Source organism: Stegodyphus dumicola, chromosome 1, assembly GCF_044657685.1.
Source record: "Stegodyphus dumicola isolate Sdum_Otavi_A_Nest chromosome 1, ASM4465768v1".
Taxonomy (NCBI): Eukaryota; Metazoa; Arthropoda; class Arachnida; order Araneae; family Eresidae; genus Stegodyphus; species Stegodyphus dumicola.
The window spans coordinates 151,666,107-151,689,152 of NC_140768.1; the positions used below are offsets into that span (position 1 = coordinate 151,666,107).

Consider the following 23,046-nt stretch of genomic DNA (forward strand, 5'->3'; position numbering starts at 1 on the left):
TCTGTTTCATGTAACAATCTTGCTCTCACTATATCATCTTTAATACCACAAACAATTTTATCCTTTATTAAACTATCCGTTAATTGTGCAAACTCGCATGTTCTAGCTTTATTTCGAAGATCAGTTACGTATTCATCTATGGTTTCTGACGCGGTTTGATTTCTAGTAAAGAATAAATGTCTTTCATATGTAATATTTTTCTTAGGAATACAATATTCTGTAAATTTTGTTTTAATTTCTTTACCCTCTTCTATAGGAAATGTATTATATATTTCAAGACCACGAATTCCTATTACATGAAGAAAAGTATTAACTCTTACCTTCTCTTCTTTATTATGTAATCCACTAGCTACTTCATATATTTCAAATGATTGCAGCCATCTCTGCCAATTCGAAGCCAGATTTCCATCAAATTTCATCGGCTCTGGTGGTTTTAAACTTTCCATTTTGAAAGCAAAACACTTCTGACACCATATAAAATTATGAGGGTACACTTTTAATTTTTAGAAACTATTTATTTACAATCTTAGAATGTGTAATCACAGAGAACTGCAATACCAGCATAGTTCTATTTTTCAATCTCTATCCAAAGTGTTGCCAATTACAAGTTACTAAATATTAAATGTTACCATTTACAAATTATTAAATATTACAATATAGAATGAATTTTGTAATTTGAGTTATGTTACAAAATAATTCATAGTTTATATATTTTATACTAATAATTTAGATAAAACCTGTCCAATTTAAGAATGTGTGTTAACCACATTCTTAAATTGTACGAGGGCTATCCAGAAAGTAGATTACGTTTTGGAATAAAAAAATAAACAAAGTATAGGAAACAAATTTTATTATATACAGATGAAAGCCACACTCAAATACTACTTTTCTACATAGTCACCATACAAATTAAGGCATTTATCGTAGCGATGTACGAGCTTGGAAATTCCTTCGTCGAAAAATTCGGCCGCCTGCGCCTTCAACCACTTCGTTACCTCTTCTTGCAGCTGTGCGTCGTCATCAAAACGCTGCATAGCCAGCCACTTCTTCATTGCTGGGAATAGGTGGAAGTCGCTCGGTGCCAGGTCGGGACTGTACGGCGGATGAGGAAACAACTCCCACTTAAAAGATTCAAGAACTTTACGAGTGACATTTGCCGTGTGGGGCCGGGCGTTGTCGTGAATCAACAAGATCTTCGAGCTCAACATTCCTCTGCGCTTGTTTTGAATTGCTCTTCTGAGTTTTTGGAGAGTTTGGCAATACCTTTGAGAGTTTATTGTAGTGCCTCTTTCCAGGAAGTCCACCAAAATTACACCTTTTCTGTCCCAAAAAACAGTCGCCATCATCTTCCTTGCCGACATTGTTTGCATGCATTTCTTGGGTTTTTGGGGAGAACTTGTGTGCCCCCACTGCATTGATTGCAATTTCGTTTCACAGTTCACATGTTTCACCCATGTTTCGTCACCAGTAACGATGCGATCGAGTAAAGAGTCACCATCCTTATGGTAAGCGTCCAAAAAGTTCAACGCTGCAGCCATTCGCTGATTTTTGTGGTCCTCTGTCAAGATTTTTGGAATCCATCTTGCACAAAACTTGTGGTAACCAAGCTTTTCGCTGATGATTTCGTGCAACAAACTTCGCGAAATTTGTGGAAAACTCAAAGAAAGTTCCGTTATTGTGAAATTTCGATTTTCACGGACTTTAGCATCGACTTTTTCGAGAAGTTCGGCGGTCACTATGCTGGGTCTCCCACTTCGATCTTCGTCGTGAACATTGGTTCGGCCATTTTGAAATCTTATGACCCACTGACGCACTCCACCTTCAGTGATAATGTTGTCCCCATACACTTCACGAAGCTGCCGATAGATTTCTATCGGTTTACAGTTTTTTGCAGTCAGAAACCTTATTACTGAGCGCACCTCGCAGCTCGCGGGATTTTCAATTAACGCAGACATATCTTAAAATGTGACGAGAAAAAAAGATCTAGTAAAATGTGACGGTTTGCCGTCACAGTATCTGAACGGAGCACAGCAGGAACCTCTCACTAGCACGGCTAGATGCAGACTGAGCTGCGCAACGCTCTGACCCCAAGATGGCCGCGCTAGCCCCGCCCCTAGCGGACACAGACGGAAACGTAATCTACTTCCTGGATGGCCCTCGTAAAAGGACGACTTAACCACATGTAATTCATTTCAAAGCATAAAAGAAAGCTTATTTTTTATTTTACACAGCAACAGCATTTTCATGCAGTCAAGTTTTTTTAATTGTTAGTTATTATACATAATACTCAATTTTTAACACATTCTTATTAGAAAGCATAACTAAGAAACTTCTTTTTAAAGCCCCACTGTAATTGCAAAGAATGTCGTTAAATTTACAAAAGTATTGAAGATATATTGAACAGCATTATAACAAGAAACTACTGTACAAAATATGTAAATTTAACATAACTTCTTTTTTAGTATTTGCATAGTTTCCTCCAAATGAACCTTAATGGGAAGTTATCTTGCAAAAATTTAAAAGTATTAAAATGGTCTCTATTTAAGATGTAACTGCATTTATAATTATTTTGTAATTGTGAATAGATTATATTATTGCAATTAGATTATGCACTTACAACATAATTGCATAAAGTAATGAAATTAAGAGTTCACAGATACAATGTAATATAATTACAAAGCAATTATCTAAATTGTAATTATAATCACTTATTTAATACCACAATATTATTACAATCACAATGTAATTTAAATTGGGTACTATATTTGTATACCCTCCACTCAAAAGGAGGTACTGATAAGCCTGGAAGTTATTATCAACAAAAAGCCTGTTCAGGACAGTTTGATGACAATTTCCACCGGGCGAAAAGTACATTCTTAAGCCCAGGCAAATCATGACAATAAAAATCATTTAGTCTCATGATTCACTATATTTCAAACCCTAAATTTGAATTCTGCACCAAATTATTTACCTATATTTTAATATACTTTATGAATTATTAGAAGCGATATGGCAAATATCTTCTAAAAATAACTGTAAAATATTTGTATCCATTAATTGATTCAGATACACACTTTTATTATTTAAGTATATCAAAATAACAGTTTCATGTTCCTGAAATACAAAAGTTATGAAAAAAGTTAAAGTAATATTCTTAGAAGCATATGATATTAGTCACCAGCTGCAAAACAGTTAATTTTTTGCCCTAAATACAAGTTTATTATACAGTAGTCATACGTGTAACTTAATAACATGGTATATAAAAAATTAATGATAATAAGTTTATCAGAAATGAATTAATTCTGCAAATAAACTTTCTGCATTTGAAAATTTTCTACACCTGAGGGGACGGAGAGATCTAGTAAAATTAGATTTATTATAACTTCAGTTGGACCAAATACCTTCTCTCTCTCTATATATATGCATCACTAAAGAAATAAATAAAATTATCATGCTTAAAAAACAGATGTACCATACCAGTTTTTTTCCCCTTGTTACCCTTTACATTGAGAAATAACAAACAGTACAACGCTGAAAAATACTATCTTTGAAATTTTATTTAAATGAAGAAACACACACCATCTTTTTATTTAAGCATTACACTTCAAAAACAGATACACATACCAATTTATTTTCACTAGCCTTTATACTAATAACATGCCATATAAAAATGAAAAGAATTATCCTTGAAATTTAGATAAAATGAAGTAACACAATGAAAAATTTATGCACACGGACATCTTTTTTCTATTGCATGTTGTCTGACATGATCCACAAGTGCCTAAAAATGTACCCAAGGAAACACATTTCAATATTAACAAAAAATTGTTTACAGATTAAAATTCATTCATTTCATACCAGTATTATAAAGATCATGCATGAAACAAATCTGCTTTCCCATACTTTTAAGTAAAACTGAACTGAAATTTTATACTGGAAAATATGCTATATTTCTATATATTAGAAACAAGAAAATAATACCATAATAATATACTCATAGCCTAGCAGAAAGTAACATATATAACATCAAACACAGAAATTTATATACTCGTAGCCTAGGAAAAAGTAATACATATTACATAAAACACATAAATTATTTAATATAAAACATACATACCTTCTAAAATTATTTTACTTTTTGTTTCTTGTTGGCCGATGCTGATGAATATGAAACGTTATGGGCTCTTTTGTTGATAAGATGCTGTGTAAGGCCTTTGCATCTAGTAATAAAAAAAATTATCAATAATTACTTTCTTAAGATTACAGCATTCTGGCATGGCCACATGCGTACATTTATCAATTATTCTTTCAACTAATTCTTTTGTGATGGCTGATTGTAAACGAAGGAGTACATCTTTACATTTTTGAAATTCTCGTTCAGCTTCCCTACATATTTGATACATTCCTGCAGAGATGACCTTCAGTCCACCTTTATTGCTATGTTTTGTAAGAATTGTGCGATGCTCGGGTATGTCAGGTTCCAGCATGTCCTCTGAAATGGTCATAGCTGTTTTACAATTTTCACATATGCTTTTTTTTTTTCAACAACTTATTATATATGGCTCCTGCGATGTAATGTATATCATTTTCTTCCACAGCTGGGGGCAAGCGACGTTTCACTGCCACTGCAGAAGAGGTAGATGGCACTACAGAATTGGAGATAGGATGCAAGACCTCCTTTCTGATAGCAACTTCTAATTCAGAAGCATCAAAGAGGCTGTGGTCACTTTCAGAACAATAATTTGGATTATTGATATCTGAAATGAACTGTGATAGGCACACTAATTTCAGTGCTCTCTTGGCTTGCAAAGCAGTAGGCTTTGCACCCAACTTTCGTCTAATCTGTGAAAAGGCATTTTCCAGTGCATCTTGTGTCAACCTGCCTGGTAAGAAAAATGTAAACCCCTCGGAAAATAATTCTTTTGAGAGTTTCACAACACTCAATGTGCTCATAATAATGCCAGTTTGAAATGGCTTCCATGCTTTCCCAAACTGAACAGTTTCAGTCACATGAATGAATTTCAATAAAATATTAAATTTCTCATCTTGATTTTTGATAGTGATGCCTTTTTTTGGATGCCTTGTAGTCATAATTGTAAACCATTCTGCTACAAGTCTCAGCCACCATGCAGAAGTTAATGCTTCTTTTGCAACTTGGTGTAAAATACCTGCTTTTTCAATAGCAGCAGCTGTTTTTACAGAAAACAATTGCACAGCAGATGCCCCATTCATCGAGGAAAAGTGTGTTGGGAAGAGATGAACTCTGTTCAAGTGATGTAGAGATCTCAGGGCAGCATCTGCTTCTATCTCACTTGACCAGAGTCGTTTCACATACACTGAAGATACTATCCTCGATGGCAAGGCATGCTGGTAGCGAAATTCCTCTGGTAATATTATAATACTTGAAAGAAATGTATTTCTCATCTTTTTAATGAGATGTGGTACATCTGCAATACTGTGAATGAAAACATCAGGTCCTCCAATGTTGTAATTTGTCTTCCTATCTCTCCTAGAGACAGACACATCCAATGACGACCACATTGCTCTGTTATTGCTTCCCATATCTGAAACAGAGGCTCTTACAGTTAAACCTATTTCTGTAGCTGCTACTACAGTTCTATGAATTAGATCTTTCATGTCAGAACCTGATGTTGAAGGCCCTGTTAATTCATTGGCAACAATCTGTTTCCATGATGTTTTAAGGCCTCTAAGCATTACAATAGTGTAATGCTTAGCTTCCTAACGTAACATTTCCAATGAATGACTTAGACGATGTATCAAAATCTTGATATGAAGCTATTTCCATTTCGTCAACTTAAAGGCAGCAGTTCCTATCAAGAGCATCCAATGAATGAACTTTTGTCTTGAGGAAAAAAAACAAATTTTCTAAAATGCCGAAATTAATTTTTATGTATCTAATCCTCCTGTTCAAGGTACTGTACGATGGTGCTGCATATCCAGTACTTCTGAGGTAATTATATCCATGTTTGCTCAAAGCAAATTGCATCTTCAGTCCTTTTATAATGGACTTTTCTGACCAGTTCCTTTTTGGCTGCACAGCAAGGGTTCCTACTTGCTCATCGGACAAAAATGATGTCAATTTTGCATCTTTTTCTTGAAGCTGTTGCTCAAGGAATTCTATTTTTTTTTTAACAACTCTTCATTTGAAGCAGGTAGAGTTTCCTAAATTCAAAAAGAAATAGTAAACATGTTATGCTGTGATTATTTTTTTAAACAATGGTTGACTGAATTAATATATTTGTAATAACAATGATTTTTTTCAACAATTTTTTTGGAGAATATTAAATAATTTACCACTTCAGTATTTGGCTTAGGACATCTTACTTCTCTTATCCTCTTGTCAGTTACAGATGGTGGTGGATTTGGAATGCTAAAGAGTGTTGGTACTGCAGTTTTTCTTAGTTTTTAACTATCTTTGCATAGTGACTCAAATTGAGATTCGTCAAAATGATCCTGTAAATACATAAAGTAATAAAAAAAAGTATACAAAATAAATAAAAGTACAAAAAACAAACCACACGAAAGAAATGTGAGAAAAGTGTTTCACACAGTGAGGTTGTGCCAAAGGCAGCAAGCATGAACTGTAAGTAAGTATAGGCAATAAATAAATATGCAGGTAATTAAATTAGGCCCAGTATTATAAAAAACTGAAACAATAAACAAACCATGTCTAACATATCAGCAGCAGCATCTTGTAAGCTTGGGCAGAATTTAATTATCCAATATTTATTTTTTGCCTATAATTTAAAGTGTTCTTTAGAACATTATCCAAAAATTAAATGAAGTAGTGTTTTGCTATAAAATTAAAAACAACTAAAATAAAACTTTATATTTCTTGCTATAGTGCTCTTACAATAGATAAGAAAATATGAGTTCACTTCACCCAACTTTTAAGATACTAGGCCGATAAATACATTTATAATTAGAGCAGACTATGATTCTTGTTATAATTGTAGTAATGTTTATTGCTTTAATTGAAATATTTAATTTTTAATTCTCTAATCATTCAAAACATAGGCCTAATTTCGAAGCACAGTGCCAACATGCATTTTAAAAAGCATCAAGGCCAGTTTAAACGACAATTTTTTAAATTACATCCCCACAGACATATCCAATTAAAGTTATTAAAAACTCTAGAACGTAGTTCAGTAGCTTTCTGAATTTGTAGGCAATTTCTTATTTAGAGATGACAACACAAAATAACGCTTCAGAAAATATTATTTATCATGTATAAAAATCTGCTTTGTAACACATATCAGTAATAACTGTTTATCAATGTCATGAGGATTTAATTTGACGAGATCACATTCTTTAGAAGTATCAAATTCATGAAAGGATTTTGGCTTGGCCTTTGAAATTCATCATTATAGGCAGATTTATTTGATTGTTATGCATGCATTAAACACTACACATGCATTAAAAACACTACAATTATTTTTGAAAAATACACATGCAGTTTCACAAGTTTTCTGTGCTTATTTGAATGTTCTGCATTCATTTCTAAATCTTTACTCCATTGCCAAATTGTATAATACTGTGATTATAAATATATGGTACTTGCAATTATTGAAGTCAGATTATATATATTTTGTCTCATACTATTCAATTTATTCTATTGACTTCAGATGTCAATGTCAAAATTCTGGAAGTTATTTTAACCAAGAAACATTAGTGGGCACCGTGCATAAAAAACTCATCTAACTTTTTAACAATAGTGATTATAAAATAAAGAAAAAAATTATATATCATTCCAACGATATTGCAACTATAGTATAATGTTACATACATCTTTAGCAAACATTCAGATTTTATCTTGACTTTCCAAATTATGATTTGTTTTTTAATAAATTTCAATATGCTAATGATTTTCATGTTACATTAGTATAATTTCCACAATTAGCACAGGAAAACAAAATTTGCGCTTTATATTAGAAGAGAAATTTCTTTTCCACATTCAAAACATCCACATTGGCGATGTTTGGCGACGGGTACATTAACCCTAGACTAATTTAATTATAGCTATTATTACAGAAATTAGCAGATACTTAGGTTATTGTACACAAGAATTTCACTTTACTTACACATTATAAACATCAGAGAAGATATAAACTCTAAATCAAGGCGTAATTAACATTATACTTACTAAGCAAATTTCAGCGCTTGGACCAGGTTTCCAATTGTCTCTTCGGCAATTATTTACCTATATTTTTCTTCTTTCTTCATTTTTAGGAAATTTTACCAATGTATGACCTTTCCGTGAATGATTTGAACAATTAATAGCTGCACATCCGCCCATTTTACACAAAAAAAAAAAAAAAAAAAAAAAAAAAACACAAAAAATTGTTGCACCGTAACTACACAGCCGCCATTTAATCTCCCACTTGGGATAGCGAATGCCTGATGATTCAGCCTGGTATATAGCAGCCTTACCCTTACGTATTGCTAACGCGGAGGCGGTTGAGGTTCAGGAACATGAGGTAGGCATCCACTTGGGCGTCCGTATGAATTTTAATGCCGTATTATATTTAAAGAATTCTTAAAGTTTTTATTTTTCATTGGAAATATTGAAACGTACTCTTTTACTTTTTAAAAATATAAACATTATATTGATTTTAAAAGGAAACTTTGGCGATTTTAGCAAAACCGGCGACAGCTCCGGTCCCGAAAACAGAAGTGTACCATAATTTTATTTTAAATATAGGCTGGGCTTTTTATTTTACTCTTTTAATCCACTTTCCTATCTGGCTTTAAAAATAACAATTTGTTTTAATTTCTACGGATTTCTTTTACTCTCCTCTTTGTTATTCGCATTTAAATTTGATTTATCGCGCTGCAAGCGAAAAGACTTAGCGGGTGCGAAGTAAGACAACTCTCCTTGTTTTGTCTGTCTGTCCTTTTTGAAGCCGCTGCTTGTGGTGACACGTTATTAACCGGACCTCTTCTCGCTCCTCCCACTAAATGGCACCCTCTCATTGGTTATAATGAATGTCAATCACGCATGACGTTCAGATGAAAAGTTTTGGCTCCGGGTTACTAGAAGAACTTTATGTTTGTCATAGTAATGAAGAGCAACTGAAATGTCGCCAATTTGTCGTGATTTTGGGATCTTCGCACATTTTCTTTGTTCTTTACTGAAATTTTTTCTTCGTTGTTCGTATGCAGACAGAAATTTTCCATAAGCTAATCACTAATTTTAATGCTTTAACGTATTAAACGCTATTTTATAAGGAGAAGCATTTACAGTATACTCTGAAATATTTTTTAATCACTTAATACTAAAACAATAATTCGTATCACTGAAATAATTTTTCAGTATTTCCTGAATTAAGTTTTTATCAGGATCATCAAAAGTCTTTCGATATGAAGCATGGTTTATGTATGAACAAATGTAGTTTCAAAATATTAATCCTAATTTTGTTTTCTAACATCTCATAGTTAGATTGTTCTTTTATAATTTTGAACTTATCTACACCGATTTCAGCAGGTTGTTATAACACAAAACAAGTATAATAATAAATGTTTAATAATTTTAATTTATCTTAATTTAATTTGATCCTGTTTTTATATTGTAACAGATATGCAACAACAAAATATCCTTGATTCAACTTACTTATGTAAACTTGTCATTGTGATATATAAATTATACTTTATAATTGAGATTTTCATCAAATTTCTATGCATCTCATACAATTAGCTAATAATAAGTAAATGGTGTATCATGTTGTATCTGGTTAAACTTTGTAAAAAATTAAGAAATCATATTGCATGGTTTCAAATTATAAATAAACTGTTTAAATCTCCTTTAATTAGCAAATTAAAATGGTTTGGATAAATTTATGTTACTTTTGTTTTGGATAAGTAATTATTGTTTCTTTTAGAATTTTCGGTACTTTTCCGTTTCGCCGGCGCAAATCTCGCCAAGCAGACTTTATTGGCGACAACATACAGTATACACATAAAAAATATTAAAAAAATGTTAGTTCTAAGAATTCTTTTTTTGAAGGCGTAAACATTTTAATATCGCTTAAAATTTTATAAAAAGCCAATAAATAAAGACAATAAATTTGTAAAAAGACATTAATTTAAGAATTTACTACGCTTTCATGGTTCAACATCCTGATTCGCCGGTTTATATCACGTGACCCCAAGCGATCTCATCTCACGTAAACTACTCTACAAAAATCTAATGCTCTCAGTAATTATCTACATTAATTTCAAGTTAAATCTTAATTTAGAACACAAGTTTAAATGTAAGAAATATTTAAATTCGTACGAATAGTTTACTCAGAAATGATTTAAAACTGCAGTGCTTTACTTCGCTAATTCATTCTCGTTAGAATTGATGAATTTAAACCTTGACTTTACCTTTTTTATATTTTCGGCTTCGGGTAAGCGCTGTGATTGCATCCTAATTGACTTAATTACCGAAAATGGCCTTAGACATAAAACTGAACTATCTGATAAAAATTCTATGTAATTATATGCCAGTATTGAAAGAAACAATCAATCTGATAAGAAAAAGCTGCGACTTGTTTTGAAAATGAGGCTTAAAAGGTTACCAGCGAGAATATTCCGTTTGGCATCGGTTGTACCATTATTGGCGACTTTATCGCTTGCGCCGGCAAAACGGAAAAGTACCGAATTTTCTCTTCAATAGCTCATTTTAATAATTAAACTTATGTTTGATTTGGATCCCATCAGTGGTCAAGCAGTAAAGTTACTGAATACTAATAGTTTGACCTGAGTTGGATTCCAATCGAAAGGGTTGGCTACATAAGCATTTTTGCAAATTTCCAATGTGTAACTTGGATACCAACCAGTTTCCTCTAGAAAGTCCTCCACAAAAGCACTCCTCCCTTTTGACAAATAGCACTCACATGCTTTGCTGAAGAATTTTCTGTTGAATAGCTAGCTTCATTTATAAAGCAAAGTGAACTATAATTAAGACACAATAACACGCCGAATAAATACTTATTAAAATACAAGTCAATAATAATAAAATAAAATCAAGCAACTTAAAACATTCGCTTATCCCATCTGTTGCGAATTGTGCCAGATTATATGCTCTTCCCAAAATTCATAAAAGTGGTATTCCTTTCCGCCCTATTGTATCAAATTTAGGTACTGCCTCGTATCCATTAGCTAAATATTTAGTTTCTAGATTTTTCACTCTATTAGACAATAACATTTACACCATAAAAAATTCAATAGAGTTTGTAAAAAAAGTTAAAAACATTTCTCCTCGTAATTTACTCATGGTTTCTTTTGATGTAAAATCATTATTCACCAATGTCCCAGTGGAGGGTGCATTAAGATGTCTAGAAACCAGACTTCGCGAATTTCATTTCTCTTGCATCGAAATTGATGAGCTAATTTCTCTCACTCAACTCTGTTTGAAACAAACACATTTTGTTTTCCAAAATAAATATTACAAGCAAACTGAGGGATTAGCCATGGGAAGCCCCCTCAGTCCCATCCTGGCTGATATCTACATGCATTATTATGAATCAAAATTGTTTGAAACTTTAAACTTCCCGGCATGGTTCCGCTACGTAGACGATACTTTTACCCTGTTTGAAGGTAATAAAGATGATTTAAATAAAGTTCTTTCAACAATGAATTCTATTGATCCTGCTATTCAGTTCACTTTTGAACTTGAGACTTGCAATTCTCTTCCGTTTCTCGACATTCTGGTCACACGTAACACATCCAACTTCAGTACTACAGTTTACCGTAAACCTTCATCGGTTTGCCTTCCACCACACTTTAAATCATGTCATCCGACTAAACAAAAGTTAGCTTCATTTTATTCCTATGTTTTCCGTGCTCTTCAAGCTTGCTCCTCCAAACTAGCCCTTGATGAAGAACTAAATTATTTAAAAGCAATAGCTATTGACAGGGGCTTTTCACCCAACATTATTAATCAAGCAGTTAAAAAATTCTCATCTCAACACACTAAAAACCACACTCTTATTTTAGGAGATTATAAAAATTCTGTTGTCATTCCCTTCTTTCCATCAATTAGCTATAAAGTTGCACATATTTTGCAGAAATTTAACTTTCGGGTTGTTTACTCTCCTATCAATAAAATTCCAACTTCTATACTCAAGGACTCCATTCTGGATATGAATTCCTGGGGTATTTATAGGATTCCTTGCCAGTGCGGTTTAATTTACATTGGCCAAACTAAGAGAGCCTTAAAATTTCGCGTCAAAGAACATGAGGCATATGTTAGAAAAAAGGAAACACAGAAGTCTTCTGTTGCTCAACATTGTTGGTCCGAAAATCACACTTTCAATTTTTCTGCTGCCAAAATTATTCAAAAAACATCTTCCATTGGAGAACTGGATTTTCTAGAGGCATCTCACATTCATAAAAATCTTTCTGTTCTAGTTAACGATCCTAATTCCAATCCAAATTTGCCTTCGGCTTTTAGAGAAATTATGTTTTAGTTTTGGTTTCGCCAACAGATGGCGCCACTTGCTTATTCTTGTCCAGGCCTTCTTATCTTATCTAAGCATTATTTCCTATCTTGTTCATTTGTGGTTTTGCAGCTGAAGATGATGGTTCGGTAAAACCATCGAAACTAGTCCTGTGAAAATTTTGTAAATTAACGCTGATTTTTGTTGTTTGACTTTTGAATTAGTAAAGTGAACTATGTTTGATTTGAGATTAATTAAAAAAAGAAAGGCAACTAAAAGCTAATTATCATTTATTTTAATTTTTCTCTTCAAGTTAAACAGCAAAATACAACTAATATGTTAATATAGTATAGAAACTAATACATAATGATCATACTGGATATTTTCTGGGCACTTGATATAAGAAATACAAAAATAAACTGTTGATGGACTCCATAAAAATAGACAGATTTAAAGATTTTATTCCAGTTATTGAAAAATTAGTATATATATTGATTAAATCTGTGCAAATTAAGGATTAAAACTTTAGCGTGCAACTGATTTAAAAGCAGAATAGGTAACACTGATTTCTTGAATTTATGGGTTTCTGTGCTAGGCGAGAAAATGCTGCCATCCTTAGCTATTTATAATTCATTCTAAGGAAGCATTAGATCTCTGTATAGTTAATTTTCTTTTTAAAAAATGTACATTAAGATGGTAAATAATGATTTAATGTTTCTACTGGGTTACTAGAACTTGTATTTTAAGGTTATTTTGGTAATGAAGATCAACTCAAATATTACCAGTTTGTCCTGATATATTCTTTGTAGATGTATTCTGTTCCTTTCAAAATGTTTGTTGATCATTTACTTGTAAGATAGTTATAAAGTATTTTCTCCTGTCCTTCCACATGTCTTCATGGTGTAATTGAAAACAGACTCGATGCATATTTGAGAGTTCCAGGGTTCCTGTGAGAACACTGCACATTTTTCACACCTCCTACTTCAAAATAATCTAATGACGTCACATAGTACTTAATTGTTCAAAAGCTAGTCAATAATTTTAATGCTTTTGCCATTTTGTAAGGTGAAACATTTATATTATAATGTGAAATATTTTTATAATCACTTTAAATTATTGAAAAATTAGTAATTATATTTGTTATTTAATAGCTGATTTAATAACAGAATTGTTAGTGCTGTGGTTTCGTTAATTTTGGTTCCATTTCCAGCTGAGGAGATGCTGATGTCCTTAATTATTTATAATTCATTCTAAAAAAGCATTAGATCTGTGTATAATCAAGTTTCTTATTCAAAAATGTACATTAAAATGCTAAATAATGATTTAATGTTTCTGAGTTAAATTATAAAAATAATCCAATTTCTTTGTGATGATCTTGCATTTCATTATTAGCTTAAAATGTATTATGACATGGATATGTATTAGTTTACTACTCACACATTTAAAAAATTAAATACCTTAAAACTTCCACAGACTGATATAATTAAAAGTTCAAGATAGTGTGGTATCTTGATATTGTGCTTACATCAAAATTTTAACTAAGCTTTACACATTTGAGCAATATAATCACAAATTAGATAACTGACCTAAATTTCTGCAACATAACATTTAATGATTATGAAAAAGCACACAATGACTTAACTATCTAAAGATAAAAATTACCTTTATGGCTTGTATTCTATTTAGGATCCAGAAAAACCACAAAACCACCTTTACGGCTAGCCCATTTCTAATGATTTCAATGTGTTTTGAACTATTAATGTGTGGATGGAGAACCCCAACATACTGATTTTTTTTTACTCAAAAGACTTCTCCTTATCTAAGAAATTAAATTTTTTCTAAAAGACATATATTTCATACATAAAATATCAGTAAATGAAACATTTAAGTTTTTTTTTTATTTTTTTATCTTATTTTATTTATTATTATTATTATTTATTAGATTTACCTAAAACATTTTAATGAACACTATATATTATACTTAGATTCAAGTCATAGAATATCTAAATATTAATTCTGATTATTGATTTAATCCCACACGTAGCTGAGTAGTTAAGACTGCTGAATGCTGGAGGTTTGATCATAGGTGAAAGTACTGGCTGTATGGATTTTCCTGTGTGTAAAGTAAATGTGAGCCATTTTTCCTTAGGGGAGGCAGATAGCCCTTGTGTTCTTTGCTGTACTATTCAAATATCCTAATCTAAACTTTTATTCATTTTTTCCATTTAGTGAATATGGCAGAGATAGTTATAATTCTTATGTATTACAGTGCAAGGATAAATTGTTGTTAATAAAAATAAATAAATTTCATCTTTACCCTCCCGCTTGTGTGTGTGTGTACATGCATAAAATTTTGATTTTTCCATTTAATTTGTTTTTCGTTTAATTATTAAACTTGAAATGTCAGTTTAATGCCGCATATGTAACTCAAGTGCATTTTTATCCAGCCACAACTTTTTTTTTTAACTGCAGTGTGTGTACAAAACTTATATCATTTTACTTTGGATTCACTAGAATTTTTAATTCGATACTGCCATTTTACCTCTGCAAGATGAGTGTTTTCAGAGATAATCAAATCTTGAGCTTATGAGAAAACAAATCACTCGCGGTAGTTCTAATTTTATTTTTTTTTTTTTTTAGCTTAAGGAACAATGTAATAAAAAAACATGAGCATTTCTTAATCTTCATTGGGCTACATTTTGTTATTCTGTTGAAGTATTTATCATCTTTGCTGCATAATACAGTCAAAAGTCGTTATTCCGGACTCGTCGATTCCGGATCATAGATCATCAGTTTAAATCTCGTAAGATGGCATGCAGAAATTATAATATTAAAAATATGAAACGTAATTTATGAAATAAAGAGGAATTATGATCTAAAGGGTATCAAAATTTACAAAAATAAAAAGCTAAATATTTATTTGTTTACTTTATTAAACATTTCTTTCAATGTAAGTTGTTTAATTTCCTTCCTTTCATGTGATAATACTTTCTCTTTAATTCTATTAAACAGACATAATTTCTTGTTTAGTTACAAAGTTCCGCTGTTCAAGTCCTAATAATTGCTGTGTCGAGAATACCGACTAATTTGTCAATCGAAATTTTTTCGTTTTCAATAACCTCTGAGTCACTATAGGAAGCGAATTATAATGACAAGGAACTTGATTTAAATCATATCAAAGACAGAGTACATCGAGATGAAATACTACATTTAGTAAAGAATTATAAGCCAAATAAAATAAAAACATCTGCCATGAAGATAAGATAGTGCTGACAGATCAACTTCCAATTCATTGCGCGCCGTGTCGTTTCCTTTCCCCACAGAGCAGCGTGAAATTGATAAACATATTTCGGAATGATTAGATAATCAAAGGATATGCCTTTATCCATTTTTTGCAGAAATTCCACTTTCTGTTTAATGGACTTCGAAACATACTTCCGCTTTGTATATCCTTTACATATTAGTAAATATATATCGGAAATTCTATTTGACATAATCGGAAGTTCAAGCTTACTTTTATAAAATTGCTCTAACAGTCTGCAAAAAATAATAAGCCGGATCCAATTCGAAGATTAAAGAACAACGTAATCTGCAACATTAACTGAAATAGGTAATTAGATAATTTTAGCTTATACCACCGTCCGTTATACATTAAACGCGCTAGCGTGAACGTATTATGCGCATGCGCACATGTATATTCGCAGCTGTAAAGGTCTTACGCGCATGCGCAGAAAGATTATAGCTTTGAGGTCCGGATTATGGGTGTCCGAATTAACGACTTTTGACTGCAATTTCCAGTTTTCAGAAGTTAATTCAATGTAGTGTAATATTTAATTTATCTTTCACATTAAAATTTCAAAAATAATATGCCACCTTTTTTATATCTTTATTTCATTTTGAGTTTTATAATAATTAAGAGATAGAAGTCTTCAAAGGAATATAACTGCAATTTGTTTTAAAATTTATTAAGATCTATAAAGAAGGCAATACAAGAACATATCATATATGCATAAAAATTTTGGTTCTTGTTCAGTAGCAAGAGGTTTAAAAAAGGAAGAGAACGTTCTGACTGGCTTCCCAATGTAATCTATATATCTTCAAGATTTGGCCATCAAGTAACTTCCTGAATTCTAAAAATTATGTCACCTGTATTTCACCAGGTGACTAGTCCTGTGTTTTAGGCACCATACACTGACAATACTGAAAGAGAATTGTCATTTCATTAAGCTCCAAACTTTGAATGCTGTTTTCAACTTTGAATTAACAATCTATTTTATTAATTTGATCTGAAGTGTATGAAATTGGGAAAATTTATCTTATATTAAAATAAAAGAAGAAAAACAATATTTTTATTTGCATGAATAGGGAGTTTGGAAACATACATTAAAGTTTTAGCATTTTCCTAAAATATGATTAAGTAAAAATAACCTCAACTTGACAATATCCTTATTTAATAAAAAATTCATGAATTATGTCACACTTTGATTACTATTAATTGTATTTTTGCATCCTTAATTGACAAACTTAATGACTATAGTACAAGGAATTAAAAAAAATTACTGAATTTAATTCAATGAACTTTTCATTAAGTACTCGTGGGCAAAATTAAGAGAATTTGCAAATTATGTTCATGTTTAAGAAAAGTTTTGAATCTAAGGTACTAATTATGCCGCCAAAGAATTATGCAAATATTCAGAGTCGAATACGTAATCGTACATGTGCGTATCTGCGGAGCTATGATCGTGAAAAGAATGTCAGCGCACGAGGGGTTTTCAACAATTCATTACAATACTGGATATTAATCTGCATTGTGATTGCACCTGTATATATTTGTGTACATTTGATATCTCCTTTTTTAATATCTAAATTATATTACACTTCATTTGTATTCTTATTTCATTGCCCCTTTGCTGTGTATATCAGAGACTTCGAGGATTTTTTCATCCCACCATTTCATGTGTTCTATAACCACTAGTTGGCACCACATTACAGTAAATCACCTATCTGCATGTTGGAAAATTTTTTGTCACCAGTTTGGACTAGCGTCCACTTCTGCAATGGAATCAAAGAGTTAAATGCAATGGTATCCACAGTAATTTGCTATAGAGTTTCGCCGATTACGGTGTGTATGTATAAAGCCAATAGCCTAGAAGAGTTCTCCCAGATTGGGGTAGCCAGATTAGTCAGAAGCGCAGGTAGTTAAAGAGCTCAATGTGACACCCAGTGTCGTCAGCAATTTATGGAAACAGTTTCAGAACTTTGAAAAGTTCAACCAAGATCCACAACCAAGGTACAAAGCCGACCAAAATCCACAACGACAATTGAAGCTCACCATTTGCCTCTTTCAGCGCTGCGACACAGAACTGCTACAAGATTCACAATTCTCACCTGAGCTGTATGCTGCCGCTGAAACCCGAGTTTCACAGTTTACAGTTGTCTGAAGGCTTCATGAGATAGGACTGTATGTCAAAAGACCTGCTATTTGCGTTCTGCTCACTTCAATACATGCTTTGGTTGATCTTTACATTATGGTAACTTGGCGTTTTTTTGGCGAAAATTTGGCGATCAACTCTCTTACAGCAACCCTCTATTTTTTTTTCCCGCCACCATTTTGTCTTCACGAAGTAAAGACATGTTTCTTTTCTTTTTATCTACTGAACACTTCTTCCAACAATCTACTAGCCGAATTACACTTATGCTAGAAATTTTATCTAACAAAACTGCTTAATCATGACAAATATTCACTGCAAAATTGGGAAAAGTGCACAATACCATACTCCTTACGTGTTTTTCAAAATAACACATACACATAAACCATGTACACGTCGACTTATTTTTACTTAAAAAAACATCCCAGAATTGCACAAAAATGGCATTGCGCACACTCTTCACTATATCCATGTACACTGCTTTTTTCTCATAAATTAGAAAAATTTCACGAAAACACATGACAATTTTCTCAATCTTTAAACCCGGTAAAAAGAACATATATGAAATTACCTAATAACGAAAAAGTATATACCCTTTCCAAATATGAACATTTCCACATATAAAATAAATAAAATATCCAAAAACTTTTACCTCTAAATTATCTATTATATTATAAACGTCACCAACGAATTCATACCGCAAACATTACATATACTTAGTGTCAGATATTTAAATTATTTCCATGCACGTTTACTTCAACTAAAACGTATACCAAATTCCTACAAACATAAAATTCACAAAATAACTATCATTTAATTAAAATATAATTAAATTCAAAAACACTACTTAAAATATAAATGAGCACATACATTAATACATACATAAATACCCATTTCGAATTCACTTTAGTTACGGCCATGGGATCCAAAAATTCACGAACACTGTTTCACACAACACAAAATAAAGCCAAATACAAAATTTCCAGATTTTTTCCCGATTTCCCCCCTTTTCCGATTAAAGAACTGTAATTCGTCCATTAATATCACATGACATATCCCATGATCTCATTTCCCTCGCACAAAATAATGCGTAATCGGAACTGAGTACTGCTCACATTATTACCAAAGTCCCAGGTAGTAACCTTTATCGCCTCCAAAATGTCGCCAAACTACCAGTTACCATATTGTAAAGATCAACCCGTGCTTTTTAGACGAGCCGAGATATGCCTGGCCATTGATTCTTATTGTGTCTGCATCTGGAAAGAGCCTGGAACATGATACCATCCCTCCCTCATCATGGGAAAGGATCATTACGGTGGTGGAGGTGTAATAGTTGGGTAGGTATTATGCTGAACTGCCCTACACCCCCCACATGTGTTTGACAAAGGCTTTGTGATTTCTGTGAGATGTAGAGAGGCAATCTTAGATTGTATGTTTCAGGAGCACAGTTGGTCCGGTGTTCCTGTTAATGGATGACAAAGCTCATCCACATAGGGCTCAGCTGGTCAACAGTAACCTGGAAAGTGAGGATATTTGCCACCTGGCTAAATAACGCAACACCTAACTTAAATAATATATCCCTATAAAGCATGTCTGGAACGCTCTTAGGAGGGCAATTTTCCCCCCTCCAAGAACCATCCTGGAGTTGAAAACTGTCTTGTTGCAGGAATGAGACCAGCTGCCATAGGGGCTCTTCATCTGCGTCCTGTCTAGTATGGCGTCACGCTACACGACCTGTCTGGCTGTGGAAAAGACCACACCTCATATTAGATCTTAGAGAGATGTTAATTTATTTTACCGATGTTTATTTAGAGCTTTATTGATAATCATGAGACATAAAATGACTTGAAATGTTACATTCCTTTCTCTGTTATAAATGTATATTCATAGCGTAATTTTAAAATAATTCATATTCAGCGATTTTAAGTGATTTACAATAAATTTGACAGATGAACTCCTGTGTAAATAGAAAGTTTAAGAAACATTAATGAAGTTCTCCTATATTTATGTCTTTATTCTAAACAACGCAACACCTAACTGAAATAATATATCGTAGTTTCGCTTTCAGTTTCAGGATAAGTTCTAAAAAATTAAGTTATTTCAACTTTTAAAAAAATTAACAGTATTCAGGATCTTACCTGTTTTTGAGGTGATCCTCTCTACTTCTCAAGGTTCCATACGATTTCGATCTTGTGCGAAAGTGATTTTCAATACCGATATTAGTCTTAGAAATATTTTGTTCTTTTCAGAGATGGACGCAACTAGAGAGTTTACTGCATTTTGTTTTATTCCGTCACAAATAAGGTGATGAACGATTTCGTCATGTTTGAATATTTGTAAATGATTTCATGTTATGCCCTGTTAATTAAATAAAGGAAAACTTTTTAAAAACTATTTCATGTGATATTTGAATATCATGCAAATGTTATGCCATTTTTTTAATCATACTTAAAGACAATATCCGCATTTTTTTTAAAAGCTAACTTTTAACAGTTACCGTTATTGAATCTAAGAACCTCTAGAAACAATGCATTTTTGTCTCACAAATATAATAAATAATGTAACTGTTCAATAACGGACTGACAATACTTTTTCTAAATTTTAAATAAGTTTGAGTAATTCGTACATTTATCAGTTAACCAGATTTTTAAAATGCTATAATTTAAACACTTTTTTTTAATATGCTTGGCACTTTTTTCATTTTTGGCATTGCGAACTTGGTATATAACATATTTCGAATTATTGAAAACAGTTTTAAAAAATTATATTTGAGAATGCAGGTCATGATATAAAGAATTATCGCATCTGGCTCTTGCCTGTTCTCATGACTAGCACGTCCAGCTGTCATGAAGACCAAACATTAGCTTATTCTTGCTGTTTTTTATGGCAGTTTATGTAGCACCGATGTGCGTAATAAAAAAACTGCGCATTAAATTATTCATAAGTCAAATGAAACAGTTTACACAGTTCTTTTTAAGCTGTACAAATAACAAACTATGCATGATTAGCTAAAAAATTATTTTATTTTAGTAATTGAGTTTGTACATGCATTTTAACACATTGACTGCCATGTACATCATCAATGATTCATAGCGGCCTTACTTTTCAGAGCCATGCTCATCGAATGTGAGTCAAATTTTGTATTGTTTAAAGCTGTGTGAGTCATCGGTGCTTCACAAATGGATCAATTTATACGGTTAAAATTATTTCTACATTTAGAAAGTTGTTCGTATTCTTGGTTTCGGCTTCTGGAAGCTTTTTTTGATAGATTATTATCTGATTTTAATATAGATTTTGCTACAGTAAGTAATCGTTATTTATGAAGTAAAACAACGAAGTTATAATTAAATGGGATTGAGTTGTTTATTGAAAGAATACAAGACTAGCGATATTTTTAAAGATGTTTACACATTCACTAAGTTATTTATTTTTGGTTATGTATTATATTTCATTATTTGTATTGTAATACAGTATTTGTCTAATTTTACCAATTTTTCCTATTGAGACATAGAACTCTTGTGTTAATTTACAATGAACTGAAATGTAATAAATTTATTGTTTAAAATATAAATGGGATTTATATTTGGTGCTACTTTGGTAGACGGTTGCACGGATTTTTGGAGATTTACGTTGGCGCGATTTCTACAAACGTCAGCCATCTTGAAAAACGCTGTTTTTACGCATAGTAAAGTATTCGAAACTTAAAAAAAAAAAAATAAATAAATATCGTTAGAAATAATGGATTAATTTTTTTGTTGAAAATGTCGTTTTTAAAGATGGCAGGCAAGTGCAAATAAATACATTTACTATGAGTATAAAATACTAAAGTAAGGTTATTATTACTTTCATATAGCAAAGAAGAGAATAAAAACACCGCTATAAAAACATTGTGCCAACGTTTAATTAGATTAAAATATTACTGAAATTGAATATCGAAATAAAAAACATCATCCAACATTTAAAAGAATTAGAATATTATTAAATTTAAATACTTTAAAATACGTTATATAGAATATATATATATATATATATATATATTATATAGAATAAATACATTTACTACGAGTATAAAATACTAAAGAAAGGTTAAATTATTACTTTCATACAGCATAGAAATAGAATAAAAATACCACTATAAAAACATTGCGCCAACGTTTAATTGGATTAAAATATTACGTAAATTGAATATCGAATTAAAAACCATCATACCAACGTTTAAAAGAATTAAAATATTACTTAAATTAAATACTTTAAAATAAGTAAATAAGAACGCTTCGTACACTAGAGCTAAAATGACAGCAATTAGTTTATTGTTGGTAAAAAAGGAGGAATGTCTAATAATTTTCTTACCGTTACAGCGGTTATTTCTTCCAACATGACCACAATATCATATACGGCCGTCTCAGAATCGGCTGTTCTCATCTGTGATCTACATTTTCGCACTTCATTGAAGAAACAATTAGCGACGTTTCCTTCAAAAATTTAAAATAAATTTCCTCTGACCCTTGTAAGAATTTATAAATAAATCTTTGATTAGGAAAGCCAGGCTGGCGAAAATAAGGTCTCAGACGGCAATTTTTTATTCCGAAACCAAAAATTCTTGGTACTTATCAAAAACAACATTCATCTTTGAAGGAATTCGAAGATATGAATTAAATTTTAAAATGGCGCGGTAATGCACAAATTTTCAGCAACCTATCAGGGAGCTGATTACAGCTCATTAATGCACAAATATTCTGAAACCAATCAGAGAGCTGATTACATCACGCCTAGAATTAAAATTATTTAAATAATCATACATAATAAAATCATTTTAAAAAAGAAATGCAAAATTAAATTGTATTTTAATATTTAACAGCCATAAATAATGTTTAAAACATTAAATTAAATTTATAGATATTAAAACCAATTACTTTTAAAGTAAGGTGACGTCACTAATTACATCATCCACAGCATAAAATTTCATAAAATATGATAAAGAATAAAATTTTTATTTCAAATAAAAATGCAAAATTAAATTGATTTTTAATATTTAGAAGCCATAAATAATATTTAAAACACGGAATTTATGCATAATAACACGCATTATTTTTTAAATAAAATGTCAACAAAGTATCGGTTTCCATAAATAACTTGTCCAGCAATGGGTTTACCATAAGTCGTATTACTCGCCA

The 23,046-nt window shown here is 31.6% G+C and overlaps 1 long non-coding RNA gene across 1 annotated transcript; it reads right to left on the reverse strand.

The window, feature by feature from the left end:
* Nucleotides 1–16,392: 16,392 nt before the first annotated feature.
* Nucleotides 16,393–22,723, reverse strand: LOC118180612 (uncharacterized). Its single transcript, XR_015042625.1, has 3 exons — nt 22,223–22,723; nt 20,011–20,230; nt 16,393–16,643 (listed from the first exon to the last, which is right to left on the reverse strand). It is a non-coding gene; the product is annotated as an uncharacterized LOC118180612 (long non-coding RNA).
* Nucleotides 22,724–23,046: the final 323 nt, after the last annotated feature.